At 38.1% G+C, this 17,342-nt stretch overlaps 1 protein-coding gene across 2 annotated transcripts in view; it reads left to right on the forward strand.

Moving 5' to 3' along the window:
- The first annotated feature begins 375 nt into the window (after positions 1-375).
- LOC110175044 (equilibrative nucleoside transporter 2) overlaps positions 376-17,342 on the forward strand; it is a 66,066-nt gene continuing 49,099 nt past the window's right edge. For both annotated transcript variants that reach the window (XM_055156537.1, XM_055156536.1), the window contains exon 1: positions 376-581. The gene's annotated coding sequence lies outside the window, so the exon portion shown is untranslated. The remainder of the gene's footprint in view (positions 582-17,342) is intronic.

Genomic DNA, 17,342 nt, shown 5'->3' on the forward strand with positions numbered 1-17,342 from the left:
AAATTGAGACAGACAATGTGCACCAAAAATAAATAAATTAATTAATAAAAAAATATATATGTATGACTTTAGCACCTTTAGCATCTGTCCGATCTGTCTCACTTTACTCACTCGCTTCACTTTTTTAATTTATTATTATTATTATTATTATTATTATTATTGTTATTTTTTATTAAAGTTGACATACATGTAAACTTAAATTGAGGCAGACAATGCGTACCAAAAAATAAAATAAAATAAAAAAAATAAACAATTTAGCACCTTTAGCATCTGCCCGATCCGTCTCACTTTACGCGCTCACTTCACTCTTATTCGGGGCTAGCATCACCTTTAGCGTCTGCCCGATCTGCTTCCCTTTGACGCGCTGACGTCACGGCCTCGTCACGTTTCACAAAAAAGCAGCTTCCCTTCCATCTCTCGCTCACTCCTGTGTTGTTTCAGCCACGTGTGTGCGCGAATAATCGGGCTAATCATTCACCTTTCGCATCTTTTCGGACCATCCCGTACCCCGAAGGCTGTCCGGCGTCACCGCGGGGACATTATGCGTTTACTGTGACCAAGAGCATCGTACATTCGTCAAGGTGAGTCGTATACGTGGAGCTAGCGTTGGCAATGTTAATTCGGCTATGCTATACTAGATTAGGAAGGATGCTCCGCTAACGACACCTGTTTTGTCACCATTTTTATGTCGAAAACACGCCGATTTACGCCCTTTTCACGTTTCACAGCGTATTCGCATCGTATATAAACCCGAGCCTTCCAACGATGCGTATTTGAGCTTATATAGTGAAAAATGTCATTATAAGTACATTCCCCATTGCTGTCAAAGCTACGAACAGAACTAAAATGTGATATTCTGTGTTTTTATAGCTGGCAACCTTCATTAAACATCATCCCAATGCACAAAACAGACAATATTTTTTATAGTTTTTAACATGTATGCATCAGTTTCCATATTTATAAAACTGGCAAAAAAGCTTTCTGACTTCATGTGCACATTTTATTCTGTTATATTCTGTTATAATGGGTATGTGCATGGAAATTAACACGTGCATATACCCATTTTAGACGCGTAGAATCGGGATTCCATGGTCCATAGCCAAGTTGAATTCATACCGCATTTTCGCGCGCGGTATTGTCACAGTTGCGCCAGTTTACGCGCTTTTTTTCCGCAGAGCATGTGCTCCATGGTGCCTCTAGCATCCCCTTTAATGCTTATTTGGTTTGTAATAATAAAATTGTGAAACGAGTGCGTGATGATTAGAATTGTTCAGCAGAGACCATTCGTGTCTAACACATGAGTCAGTATAGTCACGTTTTTTTTTTTGTTTTGATCGTTTTTAAGAAGCTTTTCTGTATTTTACCTAAACAAATGACAATGTATGCCTCTGTTTACTGTCGGCGGGGGATCAGATTGGGCAAAAACAGGGACATTTCTGGTAGAAAACCGGGACAAATCCGTGGCTTAGGATCAATAAGGCCGGACAGGACTGGTCACCCTAGCCAAGTTTCCAATTGGAGCAAGTGGAGTAATCATGGCTATTTGACTGTCTGAATCAAAGCAAATTCAAACAAAACACGTGCTGTTTACTAGGAAATAGATTTTATTGTAAAGACGGCACTAAGTCTAATCTTTCTGATAAAATAATCATTAGTTTCAGCTGTATAAGATTGAATTATTTTCGTATTTTCTTCTTAAAAAGGTCTTAAATTCCATGTTACTAAATTAAGGTCTTCGAAAGTCTTAAATTATGCTGTTCAAGTCTTTATTTTGTTCACAAAGGTCTTAAATTTCTTTTTTTGGATTCTCAACCGGGCTGCAGCGTGATGTTAAACAGAGGGAGGGAACAAAAACACAACAACAGCAATACTTTTGTTTCTGGCGCCAGCGGCAATGAGTAAACCAATCAGTAGAGTGGAGGAAGACGTTGGGATGGATCATGGGGAAGTGTTTGTTTTATCCGCAGTGGCTCTTAGATTCTAGATATAGTACCGGTGTGAGATAGTATTTTGACCCCGGGGGCAAAATACCGCTGTAGTAAAGAGACACCCCCCCTTACTTTTTTCTTTAGTAGTTACTTATCTGATCATTTTTTCTCATGTAATTTACTTTTATTATATATTACTACATATTCACTTTCTTTTAAGGTATTTTAAGGAATGTTTTGATGGATAACGACTTGGTATTTTGTGTAAATGTAATGTATTATGTGTTAAAATTGCATATACATAGCAATCTTGTCACTTTTTACATTGTATTTGACATTGTTATGGTTTTTAGATTCTATGTTCAGATAGTCCTTAATCATAATGTCAGTTTAGGCAATGGTTTGTAAGGATAATGACCTTGAATTTAGTCATGTTGTGTTACAATAAACATATCGGAGGGTCAGATTACTATGGCCATAGGTTTTTGACCTCCTTTATATATAATTGATAATTGTCAATATTCAACTAACATTACTTCTTACTTTACATCATCATAACTATAATAATAAACATATTGGGGGGTCAGATTACTATAGTTATTGTTATTTTACTCAATTGATCAGCCCTGTCTGTTTTTACAAGATTCCAAATCATTACACATCACTTTGATTATCTAATGAATTAATAACTACTTATCTCATTTTCAGTAAAATATGTGTTTAAACAACTAAGTTTTTAACATTCAAAAGTTATAATCAGCATAAAAATGCATTTGAGTTCTTCAAAAAACATGTTTAAATATGTATGTTTATATATGTATATCAGTATGTTTTAATGTGCAGATATAGTATTAATATTCGAAGTTTTTCTATAGAATTCAAGTTGTTTATTAATAAAATATATTTATTTTCATAGGGGAGGGTCAACATACCATAATAGGTTTCTGACCCCGGGGTTAAAATAATATATGGTATGTTGACCCCGGGGTCGCCTCACCGCAGGGTCAAAATCCTACACCACACCGGTACTTGTTTGGTCATTATAATAGGTGCCATGTTGATTGTAATTTTCATTTAATTGGTCTTAAAAAGGTCTTAAAGTCTTAAATTTGGGGTATTCAAACCTGGGGATACCCTGACAGCAGTGTTGTGAAGGTGACTTTTAAAATGTAATCCCCTACAGATTACAGATTACAAACCCCAAAATGTAGTTTGTAACGTAATCCATTAAATTACTTAAAGTGAGTAATGTAATCTGAATACTTTGGATTACTTGATTTGCTGTAGAGAAGCAAAGACGAGGAAATCTTCACATAAGATGTTTTGTCAGATGAAAGAAAATAAAAAGCCCAGACTTTACTGAACCAAATTAAAAATATTATTGATAGAAGACGAGGAGACACGGTCCGCACAGCATGGGTTAGTCCTGGTTTAGTCCTGTTAAAACCTGGTTTAGCCCTGGTTTAGTTGTGGTTTAGACCTGGTTTTAGACCTGGTTTAGACCTTATTTTAGACCTGGTTTAGACCTGCTTCAGGTCTAGTTTAGATCTAGTTTAGACCTGGTTTTAGTCCTGGTTTAGACCTGGTCTAGTTTCCGGCAATGAGTGAAATTACCAAAAAAAAAAAGAAAAAAAAAAACACTGCCTGACAGTAAGAAAACAGTATTTTTGTTTTTCTATTTTATTCTGTGCTCCTAACGAGTCTCTAACATCCTTTAACTCAGTGTTTACTAAATTATTGTTATAAACTTGTAGCTGTATTGTGTTTTAGCTTGACCATGCCGCCTCGTTCTCCATGTGGTCCGACACATGGCTCTGACTCATTGAGGATTACTGAAATGTTTATCTTTTGTGACGTCTCAATGGAGGAGTGGCTTTACTGTAGTAGGAAGAATGGTACGAGGAAATCAGATACGACCCACCCCTGCTTCCTGTTACTATGAAAGAACCACAAATATCTGTACTTTGATTATTTTTAAAGAAACAACTACATTTACAATCAGTACTTGTTTAAAGGGGCACTGTGTAACTTTTCTGGCAAAGTCCTTTCCTGCTTGTCTCAGTGAATATGTTGTTTCTTCTGGAATATTCCTCAGAATGGCCTTAAACTTGTATATATAGCAGTAATTTTTATAACAAAGGAAATGTGAATGCACCGATCCAGGTTTTTCAGTTCTGATTCCAATATCGATACTTTGGCTTTTGGGATCTTTTGATATTTGATATTAGAGGAGCAAAAATATTGAAATGTCGATATATATGATGATACAGGATCGATATCGTGGGCTGTTGTATCGATATATCAGTATTTTTTGGTTTATTTAACTAAATTATTTTGTTACAGCTACAGTTTTGTTGTTTGTTCAGTGGAAGGAAACTAATTTATGCAACAAATTTGACATTTTCACTGTTTTAATGATTCAAACAGGTGTGTTTCATATGAACTTTACACAAGGAGTGGTTGAACAAAGACTTTTAGTATCACAGTCATAATTTAACCTTTATTTTTTATTGAATCATATCGAATAGTTTTGAAATATATCGTATCGAATCAAATCAAGGTCACTGTGTCGAGATATGTATCGTGGCCTGTGTTATGTCTTAATTAGGGGTGTGCAGAAATATGTATCGATATATCAACAAGAGTATTATTTTTTTGGTTTATTTTACTAAATTATTTTGTTACAGTGCTACAGTTTTGTTGCTTTTTTGGGGAATTGAAACTCGTTTATGTGACACATTTGACATTTTCACTGTTTTGATGATTAAAATGTTTGTGTTTCATATGAAATTTGCACAAGAAGTGGTTTAACGAGTAGTGTCACAGACATGATTTAGCCATTATTTTTATTGAACTGCCTCGAATCGATTTGAAATATATCGTATTGAACCGAAGTTGCACTGTATCGAGATATGTATCGATGTATGTATCGTATTGGCAACTTTTTAATGATAACCAGCCTTATTTTATATTAACCGATACTTGCATAGGGACTGAAAAACGAATGTTATTTTCATCAAAACACAGTTAACTTACTACAAAATTGAGACAGTTATTATTTATCCATCAAGTAAATGTTGTAGAGCGTTGCATGAATAAAAGTTCTTCCGTCCAGTTGAAAACCCAACCAGGGCATCGGGATATCTTGGAACCAGTATCCGATTTGGGCAAATTTTCCTGGATCGGCACTGATATGAACTACCAGTGTCTGTATCCCTGAAGAAAATACACTGAAATGAACTTTTATTGCGAGTCAAAGATCTGACTTGTAACTTGACTTGATGATGTCTCCTGTTTGTCTCCAAGAAGAAAAAATGTATTTAATTAAATTTAATGCTATACTGTGTAACATCTCCATGGCTCCATCCAGCTGTTCTGCAAGTTCTATATTTACCGTATTTTCCGCACTATTAGTCGCTCTGGATTATAAGGTGCACTGTCATTAAATGGTCTATTTTTGAACTTTTTTCACAAATAAATCGCACCGGACTTTAAAGGAAACCCAACAGTGTGATGGGTGAGTGGTTTTGTTTGTTTGTTCGTTCACGGTGACTCTGGGCTTTGTTCAGTTGTGGCGTGTAGGGAGGGTGCTGTCTGGGACCAACTGGATTGTCGGCGTGTTCGCAGTGACTCAGTTGTTCAGTCGTGTCTAGAAGTGGCACATCGCGCTCGTTTTTTTCGGTTCGTTCCTCCGTTCCGTTCCTCGTCGGCGTGGAGCGATGAGTGTGTCTGTGGGTGTGTTTCTCTGTGCGGTCGCTGTCTGCTCCCTGTGTGTTTGCAGCTTTGTAGTTTACTGAAGTCGTGCTGGGATGCCCGAGTGGATTCATGTATGGGGCGCTCTGGATTGTGGCGCGCAGTCATTTTTTGATGAGGTTTGAGGCTTAAGAGTGCGTCTAATAGCCTGGAAAATACCGTATAAAAATGTAATAAACAAACTGAGCTATGAACTCATTAACTGTGACTATGAGCTGTATTTTACACTAAGAGGCATTAAAAATGCAACAAATTTAAATGCCAAATTATTTTGAATAAAAAACTTTGTACACGAAAACTGTTTTTGTTTACGATCAGTCAATGGTTATGAAACAATGGAGCCACACCTTTCAGCCCAAAGAACAAAATAACAAGCCGGACGGTGCCAATCCCTACTTTTCAATGTGTGAGTCGAAAGGACATTGTTTGAAAACTTTCTTTCGATGATTTGAACTCAGCTGGTGAAGGCTTTAAAAACCTGGAGGAAAAATTAAAGATGTCACACACTGTCATCATGCCACTCTTGGCAGCAAATCCTGGAGTGACCTTCATGCATGACAATGCGCGTCTGCATATCGCACGCATCTGTCGTGAGTGTCTGGCCGAAAACAACGTGCAGGTTATGGACTGGCCGCCTTATTCTCCGGATATGAATGCGATAGAACACCTCTGGGACAATCTGGATCGCCGTGTGCGCCGTCCTATCCCACTTCCAGCAACTGTCACGGATCTTCGTACTGCTTTCTTGGAAGAGTGGGACGCGATTCCGGTGGCCGAAATCATATCACTTCTAAGCCACGACGAGTGCACGCGTTATTGGATGCAAACGGATATTGACATTTGTTATCTGAGGCTGAATTTTTCTTTTGTTTTTTCGATTACCTTTTCTACTGTTGGTTTTGTCCTTTCACGTTCAATATCATTCAAATTTGTAACACCGAATTCATTGTTAAATTGAGAAATAATGTCACAAAATTAAGACTGTTGTGTTTTTAATGCCTCTTAGTGTAGAAGGTTGCGCTGCCTCGCACCGCATGTTGGAAAATATCATGGAAGTTAACGGTCGTTGATAGCAGTCTGGACGGGACTTTGGCCTTGGAGCGTTGCAGAGGCTGGTGTGTAGACCTTGAGACCAAAACACAGTCAGAGCTGTTGTGAAATGAGCAGCTCCTTGACCCAAAACCAAAACATGATAAATCTTATCTGCCGAGGTCGTCTGGTTCCTTATCGCCCAGGAGGGACTTGAGCAGGAGGGGGGCTCTTCTCCTCCCCGGCTTTATCTAAGCCCTCGCAGCTTTTGCCCCCTCAGAACTGGCATGTGGGTCTGTTGTATCCAGCGCCCCCTGGCTGCAGGATCTAGAGGTTTTCTGTCTATATTTTGGGTTCAACTCCACTTTCTTCTCCTCCCCGGTTTCTTTAGTCTTGTTGTTATTGTCTGTTCTGTATTTTTGTTGTATGTGCTGATGTTGCAGAGGAGTTTCTTCCTTTTTTCTCTTTATGTACTAGTTCCAGAGAATTAGTGTCGCAGATTCCAGACAGATAGTATACATTTTTAGGTTTCAGATAGTTATAAAGAAGATAGCTCTGTCAGATTCCAGACAGTTAGTAGAAGGAGTAATAATAATAATAATATCAGATAATATAGAGCATTTTTCGACTCTCAAAGATGCTTTACAAACGAATAAAAAGTGACTGTAGAAAACGTGGGAATCATGGAGGGAATGCCAGTTTGAACACACGAGATTTTAGAAGTGATTTGAAGTGCTGCAGTGAGTCCGAGTTCCTGATGGATTGTGGAAGTGAGTGGGAGTAGCTTTGTGTTGCATTTTTGTATGAAAAACGCTCTATAAATAAAGTTTCATTCGATTATTTATACAAAAAAATATCCCAAAACAAACTTTGTTAAGCTTTAATCGTTTCAACTCGATTATATGAGTTTGGAGATCGTTTATTTGATTATTTGCACAACCTTTTATTTAGCCTTTTTTCTTTGAATCGTGTCGAATCAATTTGAAATATATCAAATCGAACGCTCACTGTATTGAGTTGTGTTTCGTAGAGGTGTAACGATATTGGCAATAACAGTATTGTCGAAGTAAAACTGCCACGGTGTCATGGTCTTGGTGTTAATCGTCTCAGAATATATAGTGAGTGATTTGCATCTATTTTCCACGGTGGACGGCGTCGGGTTTAAAAGATTACCGGCTAAACTGGAGCCAAAATATAAAATGAGATGTGTCCTTCTCTCCTCAAATGTTGACATGTTAATCTCTCTAAAAATCTTGAACGGAATTATAATAAGGTTAGACTGACCTTGTTAACTGCAGCTTACCAATACTTTCTATTTTTTTCCTGTTTCGTGGGGCCTAGGTATTTTTATTTATTGACTACTAATGACTAGGCAGGTTTATTGTGCTTTGTGTTTATTTATTGAATAGGCTGTTTTATAAGGCCTTTTATTTATTCCTAGGATCACCTGGGTTGCTTTTCTTTATAAATATTAGAGCCCGACCGATATATCGGTTGGCCGATATTATCGGCTGATATGGGCAACTTTGGGCATATCGGCTATCGGCCGATTTGCTTGCTGATAGGGGCCGATATTTCACGTGGGCATGTTATACCTCGTTATAAAGCTTAGACTCTCTACATTCTGTTCATTTAATCCAATTTACAGACAGATAAATGTCCTAATATGTGGCTCCACATCAGTATTTATCTACGGAGTCATTTGTCTGTGTGTGTCCGTACTGTCCCTGAACACACCACAGAGTCGCGTCACTCACGTGTGTTTGTTTACACCTGCAGACACAGATCCAAACACTGAGATTATTTTCTTTTTACGGACAATCGGTTTGAGTCTGGATTAAAAGGACATTTATTAGTGCAGATTTGTGATGTGAGGAGGAGCCTGTGTGAGCGGTGAGTGTTGGAAATATGTCGACTCTGAAGCTAGTTTTTGTCATTTGTTATGGGTTAGCTGCTGTAGCTCCCGCACATAAACAGACTGTTTTCTATTGGTCTGTTCTAAAGTGACTATATTGGCCGTATATTTGCTACTGGACCTGCACTGATATGTAAATGAGCTGTGAATAGACGTGTGAATTATGACATTTGCGCATATAATTAATTACCGCGGCGCGCACGTATTTACGGCTAAAGGCTAATAGCGCTACTTTCTTTACTAGTTATGGGTCCGTCGCGAACGAAATGACTCTTAGAACCGGTGCCAATGTTTTATAATCAAAATAAGAACATAGCAATACATTTATCTGCTCTCTCCATGATCTATTTTATCATTACAACCTATATTTTGCGTGTACCTGGGCTGAGTTCCAAGAATACGCACGCGTTTTCTCAAATTCCCATGAACACGATACCTCAAGGCTTCCAGGTATCAGTGTCCAGTTTCAGCAGCAGGGAGCCGATAATATTTACCTTGACAGCAGAAACAAAAGAGAACGTACTACGATGCTGAAACTCATTTAGAATTTGACCTAAAAACGGCGCGGGAAAATAAATAAGCTTTGATATGTTCCAGCAGGTCACGTTTGTTCCCGGGAGCTCGTGTTTGGGCAGCTGTCCGTCCTGTGCTCATCTCGTCAGTGTTTTTTTTGTTTCGTGGAAGCCCTCCAGCCAAAAAACAGCCCCATTGTTTACGGCGCTTCTTGTATATTTTGGTAACGAGTTGTTCCCGCGCCACAGAGAGCGACATCAAAGTGCCCCGGCCTCCTACAGGAAGCTACCGGGGAACAGGCGGCCGATTTAGAATGTTCCAGATGTAGGAGGAAGAAGCGCATATTTCGCATTTTGCCGAGATGACGAGAGTTTGAAACGGTTATGAAATGAAATGTTGTGTGTGAACTAGTGTTGGTTTCACGATAATAACATTTTAAACTTGAATTTCAATACTAAGGAAAAAGCCTGGTATGAATTTTGACACCACGATGATGGAAAAAAAACATAAACAAACACCAACAAATAAATATTAATCCATGTATCATTTGTTCATTCATTTTTCAATATAAAACCAAAAATAAGAAAACAGAAAAACAACTATTTTCTTCATTATTTGTCTCCAAAACCAGAATAAAAAAACATAAAGATTAGTTTTTTCAGTTTTTGATTTTGTGTTTAAATGAAAAATGGAAAAAACGGATAACAGCCGTTTCTTGTTTCATGGTTTCATGACTAAAACTGTGATGCTGGACTGAACCAGGTCCGGGACCAGACCGGAACCAGACTGAGACCGGGACAGGACCAGGACTCAGGCCAGGACCAGACCGATAGAGACCGGGACCAGACTGGAACAGGACCAAGACTGAGGCCGGGACCAGACCGGACCAGACTGGAACAGGACCAGGACTGAGGCTGGGACCAGACCAAGAACAGGACCAAGACTGAGGCCGGGACCAGACCAGGACTGAAAACGGGTTATAAATGATATAGTCCTGGTTCAGTCCGGCATTGCAGTTTAAGTCACAGAAACGGGAAAGAATCTCTACCCATTTTTTCATTTTGGTTTGGTAATGAAGAAAATAGCTGTTTTTTTTTCGTTTTCTTATTTTTGGTTTTATTTTGAAAAACACATGAACCAATGATACACAAATTAATATTAAATCCGTGTGCCATTTGTTCTTTTGAATTTCAATTAAGAACGATAAACTGTTTTCCTTTTTTATTGTTTATTTCATTATTCCGTTTTAGTATCAAACAAAAAACGATTTAATATTTAAGTTAAGTTATTTAAATTAAGTGTATTTCAAATAACACCAATTAAAAAACAGTCTCTGTACCTATTTTAATTTGGAAGGTTCTGGTGTTTATCGCGCCGCGTGTCAATTCAGTGTCCACAAAACAAAAGAGAGTTTATCTCTGCTTCCTGTTTCTCATCATGGAGTTCAACAATTACTTTCTAAAGTTCTTTTCGCACGGGATAAATACAACCTGGGGACGTATTGTAATTTGCAAATTACCGCCCCACCTCTGTTTTACTTGCAGCGCATTCACACGGGATGAGTGAAGGTCATAAATTACTCTACTTTCAGGATAGCCATGGGGTCTTAAAGGCCTTAAAAAGTCTTAAATTATGTTGTCCAACTCTTATTTTTTCACAAAAGTCTTAAATTTCATTAGCCAATTTTTTGTAAACTCAGCCAAACTGCAGTACGGTGTTAAACGGAGGAAAAACAACAACAACAACAACGTGAAATAATGTAACGAGAATTAACAATACTTTGGTTTCTGGCGCCGACAGCAATGAATAAAATTAAATTATGTTGTCCAAGTTAAATTTTTTTCACAAAGGTCTTCCATTTTTTGTAAACTCAACCGAGCTGCAGTGCGATGATAAATGGAAGGAGAAAAAAAAAACGTGAAATTTTTAATCTTAATTAGTTAATCATTACATTTATATTATCCCTTTCAAAATACCCAAAGCGCTTTACAGTTCATTATTCATTCACTCAACACTCAGTAACGTGAATGATCGTCTAATTTGGAGTAAACAATACCATTACCAGAACCATTTTACTCAAAAAAAATGAAAATATGAAAGTGTATCACATAAACAAGTGAACTTTCTCCAAATGAGCAACACAATTGTAGCTCTTTCACAAATAATTTAGTAAAATATTCCAAAAACTACGATGTATTGATACAGCAGCCCATGATATCGATACTGTATCATCAAATTAAACAATACGATATATTGATATTTCAGTATTTTTGCATTCCCCTCATAGTAAGTACTGCTGGTAACTGGTAGTATTTTGTTGACTGTGTTTTTCCTGGACTGGGAACGGATGGGCTTCTGTCAACAATGGCAGTCATACATCCACAAAGCAGTGGGCGGGAGGATTACAATGTCCGTAGATATGCCAAGTTTTCAATTGTTAGTACTAATCATGACTAATTGACCATCAGAATCAAAACAAATTCAAACAAAAGACATCCTCTTTACAAGGAAACAGGTTTTATTGTTAAGACGGCAGTGTTTTTAAATCTAATGTAACTGATAAAATATAGTTTCATCTGTATAATTATTTTCATAACTTTACACAGTAAGAAAACCAGATTTGTGTTTTGTTTCTTTCTGCTTTTTGTGTGTAAAACCCCTAGAATCCATAAGGAGAAATTCAATTTGTCAACTGGACAAATGTTTATTTTGGTCGAAAAGCTGCTTCTTTCAGCTTTTTGTTGAGACTGTATTTGTGTTGTTCGTTCATCTTAATTAGACTTTTGTATTACTATTAATAACACTATTTAGTAGCGCTGGGTGTCATTAAGACACGATACCTCGATACAGTGCACTTTCGTTTAGATTTATTTCAAATCATTTCGATATGGTTCAATAAAAATAATAGGTAAATCATTGCTGTGATATTAAAAGTCTTTGTTAAACCACTTCTTGTGCAAAGTTCATATGAAACACAAACATTTTAATCATCAAAACAGTGAAAATGTCAAATGTGTTGCATAAATGAGTTTCCTTCCTCTGAACAAACAACAACAAAACTGTAGCTGTAACAAAATAATTTAGTAAAATAGACCAAAAAATACAATATATTTGTACTGCAGCTCACACTTACAAAAATATAACACTGTACTTTAGGGCTGTGCAAAAATATTGAACTATCAATATATCGTATCGTTTAATGTGATGATACAGTATCGATATCGTGGGCTGCTGTATCGATATATCGTGTATCGAGTGTTTTTGGTGTATTTTACTAAATGTATTTTGTTACAGCTACAGATTTTTTGTTTGTTTAGTGAAAGGAAACTCATTCACACTGCAAAAAAGTTAGTTAAAATGAAAATTAAGAACATTTGACTTTATTTGAGTCGACTCCACCATTGGAATAAGTGTTTTTCTAAATTCAAGCGACATTCGATATCATTTCTTATTTTAAGGGTTGTTGTTTTTCTGTTTTTAAGTGTAGCAAGTTGTATTTTCAGATTTTAAGTACAAAAAGTCATATTGCGCTGATAGATAATTTGACTTGTCATGATACAAATCATGATAAAACTTTCTTAATTCAAGTCATCTTAACTTGGCTAGATTTTATTTGAAATTTTCATTATTTTGAGGATTAAAATGTTTTTGTTTCTTGTTCACTTTGCGCAAGAAGTGGTTTAACAAAGACTTTTAGTATCACAGCCACGATGGACGAAGAAATACGGAAGTGTGGAAATTGTAAACACAGATTTGAGTTCCGGCCCATTGATAATGTAAAATCACTGCTGCTATTTCAAAACGCACACTTTGTTCCTGTTTTTGCCTCCAACATCTTCCCTCCAGCCCAACTGTAGACCAAGTGCGAAGTGTGAGAGAGACCGACCTGCCGTGGCATGTCAGAAACATCAAGCACGTGTCAAACTCTGTGTGTGTTTTTAATGAAAACGAGGAGGAGGGGCTTCGGGGGTTGGTGTTTCTGCTCACGTCGGCGTCAACATCTACACCCTCGGGTATAAAATAATCACAACATAATCCAGTTCTTGTCTGGTATAAAAGGAAGTTATGGGAAAGCGGTGCAATTTGTCCACAGAAATTAACAAGTAATTAGAAAATGGAGAGTTACATAGTGCAGCAACAAGATTAATCGCAGTGAAATCAAACTTTGAATGGATACAAAAGCTGCTTTTTTTTTTTTTTAAGCACCATAATTTCCTTCACAAACGACTAAATATCCCGATTTACTCTACATAAAAACGGCAAACCCTGCAGCAGATCTGTACAAACACGTTCTGAAATGTGATTCTCGTAATAGTTTGTCAGTTCAGATTTCACTCTTTTCCGTCAGTTCTTCTGGACAAGTTTAAAATATGAACTTTGAGCAGAGTCCCTTTATTAAAACGTAAACCTCAGATTTAATCTTGTCATAGGACTGCTTGATTATTTATATTTTTTTGGTTACGCAATGCATTTATTCAGTAATTCCCTGTCCAAAAAAACCCCAAAAAAAACACTTTGTTATTAATAATTCCCACAAAACAGGCTACAAATATGAACCTTAGAGCAGTTTTGCGATGTAGAGAACATAAAATAAATTAAATATACTTTGAACATGAAATTAGGCATAGAAAAACATACTTTATTTTTTGGGACCATAAGGTGCCCCGGTTTATAATGCACATTAAGCAAAACAAAAGGTTGTCACTTGAGACTGATCCTTAGTCCAGGCGTCCACGATCCATCGGCAGATCGTGGTGTAATTCGCCCGGCGTTTCCTCCCTGTTTTGATGAATGTGGATTGTGAATGTGAATGTGGGTGGAACATTTAAGTTTGTTTTTTGATTTACTACGAGGACGACTCAAATATACATTGAGTAATAATGTGTTTAATGCAGCTTTGCCACATTTGTTTACGTTTTACAAGAACGAAACTTAAAACCACATGGCTAATTCGCATAAACTAGAAGCACTGAAAAAAACAACTCGCTCCTTCAGCTTCTGTCGGACTCCGCGAGGCTCCCAACTACAGTAGCCGTAATGCTCCGACAATCCATCTAGGGGTGCGGCTTCGTAATTTACCAAAGTCGTACTAAAACCAATTTTATGTGGTACATGGTTCTGAAAATTTTAAGATTTTTGACCACCATGTACCACATAAAATTTCAGGTTCGAGGTCAGTAAGCACAACCAGAATTAATATATAAGGCGCAATGTCGATTTTTGAGAAAATTTAAGGATTTTAAGTGTGCCTTATTGTCCAAAAAATAAGGTAAATGTATCCAAAATAGAACAGCTGGATATATAGTTTATCTATATATTTAGAAAATAAAATAAATATACTTATTTATATAAAAAATATCCCAAAATAAAGTTTGTTAAGCACTCTAGCACTTTAGAAGGATTCTATGTTCCGCACTCACATGTACACAACCATGTTTGTTTACATGTGTCAGCAGAGCTTTAACACTTTAGCAGAGAAAATAAGTCCAGCGGCAGAAATATCTATGAAATAATGACACGGATATGAGTCCTGCTGCGATACTCTGAGTTAATGAGTGAGTTAATGGAGATAATCAGTACTGTAGCTCCAATTTCTGCACATTACTTCACACGTAAGGCGCCAAGTGTTTGCCGGAGCGTCACTTGAAGGAGCCAAAACTACGCGCCCCGGTCTTCACTTTCACCGGCATGTAAAACATTTTAACCCAATTATAAGAGTTTGGAGATCGTTTGACACAAAACCAAAATTGCGATCAAAATTGAATTAATTGCACGGCCTTAGATAATCAGAAAAATCGCAATTCTATATTTTCCCGAAATCGTTCAGCTCCATTTTTTTTTTTTTTTAGCAATAACAAAAACAGACAAAAATACTTTCTACACTGTATGAACTTTGGCTCTAGACTCAGATTTCAAACCCAAACCTCCACAAAGTTAGAATTACATAACACTGAAGCCACATTAAAACTATTTTTATGTAAACCCTTGGGGGAAATTGCTTTTTTAACCTTTTCGTTAAGTAAATGGAAGTACTCAATCACCTCATTTAATATATATCGGGGGTTTTTTGCATTATTTATCACTGATCCACTCGCATTAGCAGCAACAGTGAGTCAGCATGTCTGTATGGGGCACCTGTGGTCATTAGAGTAACAGTCATCCCAGCAGCTGTTTGTCTGTTGGCTGTGAAGCGTGGAGCGTCTGTTTTCCCTGGACTAAAATGACCCCTGAAGTAGTCACGTCTACTTCAGTGTTGCCTGTGTACATCATACAGTGTACCACATTTAAAGGGCCAATAAACACCAAAATCGCTTTTTTCCTGCTGATTATCTGCGTAAGTGGGTCTAAAATAGAAGTGTATCTCGATCTCTGGCCTTATTTTAGCATTTTAGTGCAGGTTTGTTAAATAATTATTTGACTTTTGGGTCAAAGTCGTGTTTGTATCAGCCTCTTTACAATCAGCTATGGCCAGGACATTTTGAGTTTTCGGGTTGGACTGACTAAGGCTGTTGCAATAACCTCAAAAATGAATGACGTGACCTGACCCAGAGTTTTTGAAGACCCGCACCCGCCTGGATCCATTAACATTCCACCCGTTAACGCCCATGCCTGTGATAAAACAAACACAAATTAAAAGCTTTCTAACTGAAACTTTTATCAGAGTAAGCCTACGAATTGAAAAGTTACAATTTAAAGAATTAATCATGAAATTAAATGAAACGGTTGCAGTTTCTGACTGAACCCAGAGGACTAAAACAGGACTGAACTAGGACTAAAACAGGACTGAACTAGGACTAAAACAGGACTGAACTAGGACTAAAACAGGACTGAACTAGGACTAAAACAGGACTGAACTAGGACTAAAACAGGACTGAACTAGGACTAAAACAGGACTGAACTAGGACTAAAACAGGACTGAACTAGGACTAAAACAGGACTAAACTAGGACTAAACAGGACTAAAACAGGACTGAACTAGGACTAAAACAGGACTGAACTAGGACTAAAACAGGACTAAAACAGGACTGAACTAGGACTAAAACAGGACTAAACTAGGACTAAACAGGACTGAACTAGGACTAAAACAGGACTGAACTAGGACTAAACCAGGACTGAACTAGGACTCAAACAGGACTGAACTAGGACTCAAACAGGACTAAACTAGGACTAAACTAGGATTAAAACAGGACTAAACTAGGACTAAAACAGGACTAAAACAGGACTAAACTAGGACTAAAACAGGACTGAAAACTAGGACTGAACTAGGACTAAACCAGCACTGAAGTAGGATGAAAACAGGACTAAACTAGGACTAAAACAGGACTAAAACAGGACTGAACTAGGACTAAAACAGGACTGAACTAGGACTCAAACAGGACTGAACTAGGACTCAAACAGAACTAAACCAGGACTGAACCAGGACTGAACTAGGACTAAACCAGGACTAAACCAGAACTGAACCAGGATTCACTGTCTGGGCGGGCTCAGAGGTGCGCCCGTGTAGACCGTCGGGTGACCATAGGCGAAAGACCGGCGTAGAGCTCCGTGTCTCATGGATCTAAGTGCAGCCGTCAACCGATCGCGCTTTGCGAACACCCTGCTCCGCGTGCTCGGGCTTCTCTCTCTCTAGTCTGCGAGTACCTGACCTGGTGCAGGACTCTGACCCGACCTGGTGCAGAACTCTGACCCGACCTGGCGCAGTGACAGCTGGAGAGATGAGCTTCTATATTGCACGGCAGGAGAAATTCCCTAACTGCGACAGCCCTAGGACTAACAGGCGCCAATGAGTCAGACGCAGGTTATTACGTGACGAGCGCAGACACTGGCGTCTACGGGCGGGACGTGAGGAGCCCCTCTTAGCCTCACCCCGACCTGGCGCCTCTGGTCAATGCGATGTCCCGCCGTGTCTGGAGAAAAGGAAAACGACGTGATCCGAGCGCAAATGTCCGCTCTGTTTCAAAGTCCAGAGTGCACCGGTTCATGCCACGTTGGATTGTTGTGGTGGTCGGTCGGCTGTCAATCATCGCTCTAGAGCCCGCCCCACACCCGCAACCCACCAGGTACCGCCCACTCTGGAGGATTTTCCAGAGTTTGCTTAAGGGTTCAGTAAAGCTTTGGGAGGATGTTTCATGGCTCTTAAACACAAGCCAGATTATGTCCTGTTTTGTTTAGGGCAAATTACTTTTTTTTTTGTTTAGGTTTGAC

The sequence above is a fragment of the Boleophthalmus pectinirostris genome, unplaced genomic scaffold (genome assembly GCF_026225935.1).
Source record: "Boleophthalmus pectinirostris isolate CB_2022bp ecotype Guang Dong unplaced genomic scaffold, ASM2622593v1 HiC_scaffold_20, whole genome shotgun sequence".
Classification (NCBI taxonomy): Eukaryota; Metazoa; Chordata; class Actinopteri; order Gobiiformes; family Gobiidae; genus Boleophthalmus; species Boleophthalmus pectinirostris.